Source organism: Lynx rufus, unplaced genomic scaffold (genome assembly GCF_022079265.1).
Source record: "Lynx rufus isolate CCGP_SWC_20201006 ecotype Redwood Valley unplaced genomic scaffold, mLynRuf1.p SCAF_12, whole genome shotgun sequence".
NCBI classification, from domain to species: domain Eukaryota; kingdom Metazoa; phylum Chordata; class Mammalia; order Carnivora; family Felidae; genus Lynx; species Lynx rufus.
Window position 1 is genome coordinate 24,637,815 of NW_025814826.1, and position 9,719 is coordinate 24,647,533.

At 39.2% G+C, this 9,719-nt stretch overlaps 1 long non-coding RNA gene across 1 annotated transcript; it reads left to right on the top strand.

The window, feature by feature from the left end:
• Positions 1-168: 168 nt before the first annotated feature.
• LOC124507715 (uncharacterized) lies at positions 169-9,711 on the top strand. Its single transcript, XR_006961113.1, has 3 exons — positions 169-1,612; positions 2,474-2,608; positions 8,793-9,711. It is a non-coding gene; the product is annotated as an uncharacterized LOC124507715 (long non-coding RNA).
• The last annotated feature ends 8 nt before the right edge of the window (positions 9,712-9,719 follow it).

The window sequence follows — 9,719 nt, forward strand, 5'->3', positions numbered from 1 at the left end:
TTTTATGTGCCACTAAAAAAGATCAGTGTGTTTATGCTATACTATGGTGCTTTCTTGAGAATTTTATTTTACTTATTAAAAGAGCTATTTTAGTTTAAAGATAAATTTCTATCATATGACTTGTGGATATGTAAAAAGGAGAAGCAAAATAAGTTGAATAATGTATTTCTAAAACTTCATCTTAAATCTAAATTTTTTCTTTAAAATTTTTGAGATAATTGTAGATTCACATGAAGTTGTTAAGTGATACAGAGAGGTTGCTTGTACACTTGTTCCTCCAATTTTTTTCCCCACAATATTCATAAAACTACGGCGTCTCACCATCAGGATACTAAGACAATCCACCAGTGTACTGAACATTCCCCGGTTTTACTTGTACCGTATGGTGGGTGTGTATTTAGTTCTAAATAATTTATCACTTGTGTAGGTTCACATCTTCACCACCATAGGCAAGATCCTGAGCAGTTCCACCACCACAGGGCTGCCTCCCCTTGCCACTCCTCTCCCTGTTGGCGTCATGCCTCCAGCCCCTGGCGGCCTCCATCTCTAAAGTCTCATCTTTGTAAGATGCCATGTAGTGACATTCACCGAAATGTAGGAGTAGGGAGCTCCGAGGACTCTTCCCTTTACTGAGGCAACTATGAAGCTGGCAAATACTATGAGAATCTAATTTTTGAAACTCGAGAATATAATTAAGACAACTGGAGGAGTGCTTTTATTAAGGCTACTGCATCTTGCATGAGAAATTTTTGGTGTTCCTGCTTTCCGCACTTGGGACAGTGGCTGGTTTTCTTGGTGTGGCTTGATGGTGCTGGAGGGGCACTTCATTCTCACCACACTGTTGTGTTTTGACCTGTCTGGCATTTCTCTGAGAGTTTAATCCAGAAGTTTCCCTTTTTCTTACCCCTTTTGAACTCTCAAGGGGCTTCAAAAACATTGCCTACAGCTGCCTAGAGTCAGGAATGGCACACAGACTGAAAAATCTGGGGAGCAAGATACGTGGGGGTGGGGAGGTGCGCAGGAAAGGCGCTTTGAAGGACTCATGTAAACCAGAATCCAGAAGGCCGCCCACGTGCCCAAGACGGCACAGTCTCAGACCTGGCAGGACCCTAGGCCTCTACCTCTAATCTTTGAGCTTCACACATACAGGAGGTGGAAGATAAAGCAGAGTGGTAAGTGATCGGCTGAACGTTGAACGAGCCCCAATTCAGCCAATTTGCAAAGGCCAGGAGAATGTCTTGTTTCTCTTTTTGACTTGAGGCATTTAAGCAGATTAAATGAAACAACCAATTTTATGGTGTTTTTTTCTTTCAATTCATGGATGTAGCTGTAGTTTGTTCATTTTTATACAGTAATATATGATTATATCACCTTTACTATGTTGAATCTTTGAGTTGTGGAGATAAAAACCACTCAGAAGTGAGGACAGGCTGTTTTCTTCAGGGCGTGTTATAGCGAGGGAGTCAGCCACGATTACTTGTGTTTTGCAGAGACACAGGCCGAAAGAAGTTTCTAAATGGGAAAGCTTTATGGTGAAAACACAAAGCTTCAGGCATGCTCTGTTTGGAAGCCATTGGCATGAGGAAACTGGAGCCTGGCCAACTAGCAGCAGGTATCTTATGTGATTGTTTTGGGGAACGTATTTGGCTTACTCGGATTGGTCCTTAGTTTGGACAAAATATCAGGATGTTGGCAGTCATCGACCAAGTCCTGACCGTTCTGGGTGGATTGCTACAGACGTTTCATTTGGCAACCTAAACTGGTTGCTGCAGAGTTTGTGGGTCAGGGTTTGTTGTCATATAAGGTCTGTAAGGTCATATGAGGTCCATTTTTATATTCAGTCTCAGAATTGCTTCAGTTTATTGCTACAAGGCTTTTCCAATTTACATGAAGTCTAATATTAGGAATAATATTGATTCCTAAATTAACTGAATAGTTAGGCATGATATTGTAACTCTTAGGAAACTATGTTAAAGAACCCAAATATATAGCCAACAGATAAAATGGAATATTAAAAACTATTCAAATAACCCAAAAGAAAATGAAAGGTGATGGGGGGGGGGGGGGAGGGCAGGAAGCAAAAACAAAACCATAGGGGCAAACAAAAATGTGGCACACTGGAATCCAACCATGTCAATAATTATATTAAATATCAATGGTCTAAGCCAGGGGTTGGCAAGTTTTCTCTCTAGAGGGCCAGATAAAACAGTTCAGGCTTTGTGGGCCAAACAGTGTGTCAAGTCTTCTTGGAGTTAGCCATACACATAAACACTGAGTAGGTGTGGCTGTATTCCAATAAAACTATATTTACAAAAACAACCGGCAGCGAGATTTAACTTGCAGGCTTTAGTTTGCTGACCTTTGCTTTTGAGTTCTAGATTTTGTTTTCTTTAAAATATATTGGACTTTGTTCGGTGAGCAGTTACTTCTGAAGCTGGGAATGTCTTAATTCTCTTTTTTTTTTTTCTTCCAGGTTTGGAAGTTTCCAAATTTAGAACCACTTTTAAAGTAAGCTAACAAAATGGGGTTTCTAAAGACCAGCCTGGTAAGGAGAATTTGGGGCACAAATCCACAGGACAGCGGACTGTGGTGACAAAATTAAGCCAAGGTAATGCTCCCACAATTCCTTAGGGAGAGGGGGAGAGTTTTGGATTTACTTCTGGTTCAGTTTTCCTCCAAGAATACAGTCTTTTGGGTGTCCCTGTTTAATACCCCACTTCAGTGTCGTGTTGGGCTTGCATTCTGCCTCCCTTGCTGAGGAAGGCGATAATGGAACTTCTGAGTGTAAAATGGTGCCCCTTTCCTCTGCCCAATGGCGGAGCACAGCCCGCTGGAGGTGAAGAAACCGGCAGAGGGTGCAGGTGGTGCTGCCCTGGCAAAGCAGCCCACCATTGCTGGGCGGTGTGGGGAGGCTGCAGCTGGAACTCTACCACAGAGCTAGCACGCTGGATAATAGGATCTCTGGAAGGAAGGGCGTGGGCTGCTGTCATTAGGAGTTATTCCAGCGCCCTCTGTTGATAAAGCTTAACTGTTAGGTCAAGAGATGTTGGCTGAGCCCAGCTCCAGAATCACAAAGGAGGGCAAAGGAAGAGGGAACTGCAGCCCAGAGCCAAAAACTTGTTTGTTTTTACTTACCCTTCCCCACCACATACCCCTTCATATGTCAAAATACCTCAACGTTTAAAGTAAGGCTTCATTGAAATCTAATCTGTGTTGAAAGAGCAAAAATAGACAAATTTGACATAAGAAATGCGATGCTTTGTAAAATCTACAAGTCTCAAAGGAAAAGAATAATACTTTCTCAGTGTTTTTGTTTTTTACGAGAGAATTATTTAAAGAATGTTTTCCTTTTCCACTTGAGTCCTTGAGGCGCTCACATCTGTCTTTGTCTTTATAAATTTGTGAGTGCTTTGCTTTGCATGGATCATAACTCTTACAAAACCCTGTTGAGGTGCAACGGTTTTAATAATTACAGGTCACCGATGAGGAATCGAGCTTCAGTTATTTTGACTTGCACTGGCAGAATTGCATTGTGAGTGACAGAACTTGTGTTGCTGATGGCCCATAATTAACACTTTTCTCTATCAAAAAAAAAGAAAAAAGACAGAATTCTCTCCCCTCTTTAGTCCGTGGATGTCCCTCATAAAAAAAAAGCCCAGCTCACTGTTCTCAATACCAGTGGAAGTCAGCAGGACCAGCAGCAAGCATAACACACAAGGATTGCTCAAAATGCGCCTGTAACTGAAGTGTATTTTTCATTGCCAAGTACTTTTTCATTATTTCAGAGATGCTTTTTTTTTTTTAAGCATCTAATTCTAAGGCTTTCTACCACTACTAAGTGGTTAAAAACTACAGTAACAACTCTGCTGAGTTGTTAGCCAAGTGAATCCTGTGATGAGTCATTTTGCTTGTGCTTCCCGAGTACTTACCCTGGGCTGTTACTATTAACAGTAACTGCCTGATGTGACACAGGAGACATTTAACTCCCCTCCCCCTCCACTTTCCTCCCCTCCCGGTGCTCCTCCTGAGTTGCGTTCAGTTCAGAGTACTTCTTTGAGTTACTGAAGCTCCTCTTAAGCCATCAGCTTCAGACAGGATTCCTTGGCTCCATGATGTAGGATGAGGAAATCAGGACCCCTAAACTCTGCGTTTCTGCTCTCCCCAGCTTCCCACACCCTCCTATTACTAGCACATGGTCAAGGGCTCTGTTTGGATTGATTTGGTTCGTTTTTAGCCTTCAGTCTAATAATTATAATGGAATATTTTGTGCTTTAGATATGGGTTGATTCTAAAAAATCAGAAACCAATAAACCTGTATTATGATTATAGAGTGACTATATTATTCACATTAGATCCTAGAAGTGTGACTAACTCAAAAAATGTAATCTTATAGCATGAATTTATGCAATTCAAAGAAGTGTCAAGGTAAATTGTATTCTCTCTCTCTCTCCATTCCCCCTTCCCCAGTAGCTCAAAATCATGCCATATTTTAGTTTGCTTCACATTTTGACCATACTTCCATTTTCAATTTTTCCTTGGAATTTTTATCTCCATTTTTAAAGTAATCCATGTTCATAGTTTCAAAAGTAAAATTTTAACATGGAGCTTAAAATGGAAAACATTCTGCCCTTTCACTGCCCCCACAGTTCTCCTTAAAGGTGACCAACCATTTTGAACTCTTTCAACTCTCTTCTCAAGGATTGATTTTTATAGTTAATAAAAATATGCTTATACTGCTGTTTGTTATTTTCCAGTTGGAGCTGTTAGATTATTGACCCTCCGCTATATAGGATGAGGTTTTTGGGTCTCTTGCATGCTCTGCCCCGAGTTCCCACAAACACACACGTTGCACCATATGCATGCTTCTCCTCCCCGGTTCTTCCAGGGTATTTGTACACACATTTGGTTAAATCAGGAATCAGTGTTTGTATTATTACAACTCTCCGTTACACCTGAGCTGTATGTACCCATCATTTATCATCTCCAAATTCTCTGACCCAACTGAAAATCTCTGAATACATTGAAATATGTCAGATATTCTGTTGATTTCATTGTTTTCTTGATGACACCCTTCCTCCTGCTCTCTTGCATCTCGTCGCCCTCCAGGCCTGCCACACAGCTCTCAAGCTTATCATCTTTGCCCTGGGGACTCCAGTCATCTCTCCTGCATTGGATTTCCTATTTCCTGGATCCTCTTTCATGGTTTACACTCTCATTTAGGTACAACACCTCTTTCTGTACCTTCTCAAGAAAAAGATGCATAGGATGGAAAATTATTACATCTTGCATGTTTGAAAATATCCTTATTCTATCCTTGTATTTGACCAATAATTTTATGGGATATAGAATTTTAATTTGGAAAATACTTTGTCATAGAATTTCAAAGGCAATGCTTTCTTGCCTTTGTTGCCAAATACTGCTTTAGGTAGTCTGATAACCATTGTGATTACTAATCCTTGGCATGTGATCTACATTTTTCTCTCTGGAAGCTTTTAGATTCTCTTATGTCTCCAATGATCTAGAATTGCATGGTAATGTGCTTGGATGTGAATTTTTTTTCTTTTTTTTTTTTTTTTGAAGTATTATTTATTTACGTAATCTCTACATCTAACATGGGACTCAAACTCAGCCCTGAGGTCAAGAGTTGCATACTTTTCCAACTGAGCCAGCCAGGCGCCCCTGTTTTTTGTTTTTTGGGTTTTTTTTTAACTAATGAGACAGACACCTAGTGGCTTTGGAAATGCATATGCTAAATTCTGAAAAACGTATTATTCTTTAGTAATCTCCCTTCTAGTTTCTTTGTAATCTCTAGAATTCCCATTATCCAGATGTTGGGTCTCTGATCTTCTGATTTTTTATCTTTTGCCTCCTAATTTCTCTGTGTAATTTTTTTGTTTACTTTGTGGGGGAAATGTTGCTAAACTTCCAAATTTTACAATATTTATATATCTCCTATCAAACTTTTTAACATCCAAGAGGTTTTAATTCTCCTTTTTAAGGTTTTAATGTTCCCTTTTCTGGGCATCCTGTTCTTATTTCACGACTGATATTATTTCATCTCTTTTCATTCTGGCATTGCTTATTGCCTCTGAGTTTGTTCTGTTGTTTGATTGTTTTCTTTTTAATTTTGGTTTCTCTGTTTGCTAGTGGTTTTCCCCAAGTGTCTGCTTGTCCTGGACTATTCATTTATATTTATGAGTGAGAATTAAAAAGCTGACAGGAAGCTCTGTGAGCACTGGTGGACACTCCCACGTCGAGATCCAGGCATCCCTGGATAGTGATCGGACAGGAACTTGGCTATTTTAACTGTCAGTACCTGCAGTCACTTCTCTTGGATGATGGATTTCCTCAGAGAGGAATCTAACATACTGCTGCAAGCGAACAGGAGTGGGAGTGAGGGAGGGAAGCATATGCCCCTGCTTGCAGTATCTCAGAGAACGTGGTGGAGAGACCTTGGGGGTGGGGGGTGGGGGGGGTCACAGTTCAGAAAGGAGACTCACTCAGTTTCTGTTCTCAGTTGTTTCTGGCATTTCCAATCAGGAGTCCCTCCCAAGAGTAGACCTGTGAGGCTGTTGCCTGGCTGCAGAGAATCTAAGGCTCTGTCTCATGTGCCAGTTGTCAACCATTCCATTAAAGGAAGTATCTGGAACCTTTCCAGGGTGCTGTAAATTACCTTGCTTGCTCAGATTAACTCCAGTAGGCATTTGGCTGTCTCCTCTCTTCTTAGACAGCCATCTGCTTTTCTGGTCCCAGAATCTGGTGGCCATCCCTTTTCTGCTATCTTTTTCTCTCTTGAGCCTCTTATCATTAAATTTTTTATCTTAAAAAAAAAAATCCTTTAGCTGTAAGTTTATTGGGAATTGGGAGGCAAATATATGTTCAACCTGCCATGTTTAAATGGAAAAAAAAAAAAAAAAAAAAAACAACAACCCTATTTAGGACCCTAATAAGGCTTCTGAATCCTTGTACCTCTGGAAGTCTTTATCTTGCCTTCACGCTTTATTGGTATGGTAGTTTGGCTGATAGAGAATGCTAGTTTTAAAATTATTTTCCCTTAGTTTTTGGAGGACTTATTCCATTAGACCTCAAGCATCCACGAATACTGATGAGATGTCCAGGTCTCTGTTTTCTAAACAACTTGAGTTATATATATGAACCTTCACTAGAATATTCTTAGAGGGTGGAACCAGTTTTGCATCGTTTTACGCATACCTAGATATGATGGCTACATTATTGCTGTTGGTATTCATGCTTAATTATTTATAGCAATCGCAAATAAAAACATCCCAAGAAAGATCGTAAAAAGAGAATAATGTGGTTATAGGTTACCTTGATCCTTTTTCTTTTTTTCCTCCCATCTCTTCTTTTTCATGCTCCCCTTCTGAGTGATCACCATTCCTAATTCTTTCCTTTGTCCTTCCTGAGTGGGTATACATATTTTTTGGTATATTTATTTTTGTTCAAATTACTTTCCACATACACTTTTGAAAATCAATCTGTTAAGTAATTCTACGATCTACACATCGTTGTAGAGTGTCTGTGGAAAGGACCCTAGCTGTATGATACTCACTGAGAAAGTATACTGAAGAGGTCTCAAATACTCTGATCTTTAACTTTGAAAATTGAATTGTTAGTTCTTCTTTAGTCCCTTGGACTGTAAGTTTCAGTCATGAATTGTTTCCTTGGACTCTGCTAGAATTAATAACAAGCTTCTCAAAACCATTATTTAATACTTAAGTCTTCTAGCCTATGAAATTCTTCTCAAGAACAGAAATAACAAAAGTATAGTTTACTGTGGGGTGCCTGGGTGGCTCGGTCGGTTAAGCGTCTGACTTTGGCTCAGGTCATGATCTCACGGTTCGTGGGTTCGAGCCCTGCATTGGTCTCTGTACTGACAGCTCGGAGCCTGGAGCCTGCTTTGGATTCTGTGTGTCCCTCTCTCCCTACCCCTCCCCCGCTCACACTCTCTCTCAAAAAATAAACATTAAAAAAAATAAAAAATAAAAAGTGTACTTCACTGTGAAAGTAATAAATGGCCAGCACTAGAAACTAAATACATAAGGTGAAAAATGATTTTATACAACTCAAATATGTTAAATGATAGAACACATCCTGGAACTATAAATACAGCATAGCTTTACCGCTGAGAGTCTTTATATGTATGCCTATCACTTCTGAAGGATTTTTTTAAATTTTGTTTTTGGTGAAATTTTGTTCATTCTCTGACCAGTCCAGAAAATTGGGGTATTTTCTAGTCAAACAAGTCAAGACCTCTTAAAAATGTGAGCAGAAAGTTTATTAACTGGTATAAAAATTTTAAGTAACATTAAAATTACCCAGGAAAGCTTCAAAAATCTTGCTTTAGAAATGTTAGAAATGGTCTTAAAATGTTAATACTGAACTTACAGTTTAAGTTTCCTAACCTTGATGAGACTCAAATTTTTTATTATTAACTTCTGAAGAATGTAATTTACCATAAAAACAACTCTGACAGTTAAATGAATATATAGTCAGAAATATTGCTACTCTCAGCATCAAATATCGAGGAATTTTTTCCATCCCTAGTGATTTGCTACTGTCATTCTGTCATTACATGATAAGTACCAAGAAATACGTATTTTAGTAAATCATTTGTTAGTGAATAATATCTTATACAAATGAAACCGAAGAAGTTTGAATTTTAAGATGCCGTTCTCCAGAGAAAACATCCTAGGTTTAGAATTTGTTTCAAAATTGTGGAAAGGGCTTAGCTTTCACGGCTGTCTTTGACATCATCTGGCTTTTCATCACAGCTGAGTCTGGCTGAGAGGCAGAGATTCGGCTCTGGGGCTGCCTGCCGAGTGACCAGTCCTCCCGGGTCCTTCAACAAGCCACCTTGCCTCTGCTTCACTGGTTTCCCAATTATAAGATAAGAAGACTAATACTTCTCTGTGTATGTGTGAAAGCATCACATTTGTAATAAAGTCCACGTCTTCCATCATTTATACCTCTGCCTTCCACCCCAAACATAAGAAAATGTATGCTGTAGAAAAAAAGCAGTAAGCCTACCTTGGTTAAACTTGAACTTAGTTTGAACTGAAATCTGAAAGATTATTTTAGTCAGCATCAAGTTTTAAGCCTTGGAAATCATGTTAGACGCTAATGGTAAAATTTTCGCACTCAAAGCATTGTTTCATCCGTTGGTGCCAAAATTCTCCTCGTGAAAGTTACCGCATTTAAGGAACTTGTGTGGACCTAGAATGGACATGTGATTTGTCTTGTCAGTTAACGAAAAACAATTTCTTCTTCAAAAAAGCATTTTTAACTTAGCTGTTGGTTTTTCATTACAAAATGCTTCCTAAATCTTAAACGACATGTCCTGTTGAAAATTACTTGTGACTATTTTCTTGAAATTATTCTTTCACAATTTATGGAATAATATATGGGCAATGTATATGTGACCGTGTGCACATACACCTGTATAACATATTTTAAAGTGAGAAGATTTTAAGAGATTACAGAATAGAAAGAATGCGACATTCAAACATGGATACCTTAAATGACAATTTAACCCACCAATACATGGACCATGGTGTAGTAATTTTAGTGCAAAGAGACATGTATTTTGTGTTGTGTGGGCCACCTCTTGAATGAGACTGACTCTGCAGAAGGCCAAGGACCACAGGAGCCTCGGTGTAGCAGAAATGAAAATAAAGGCACTACGTATCTTCAGAACTGGC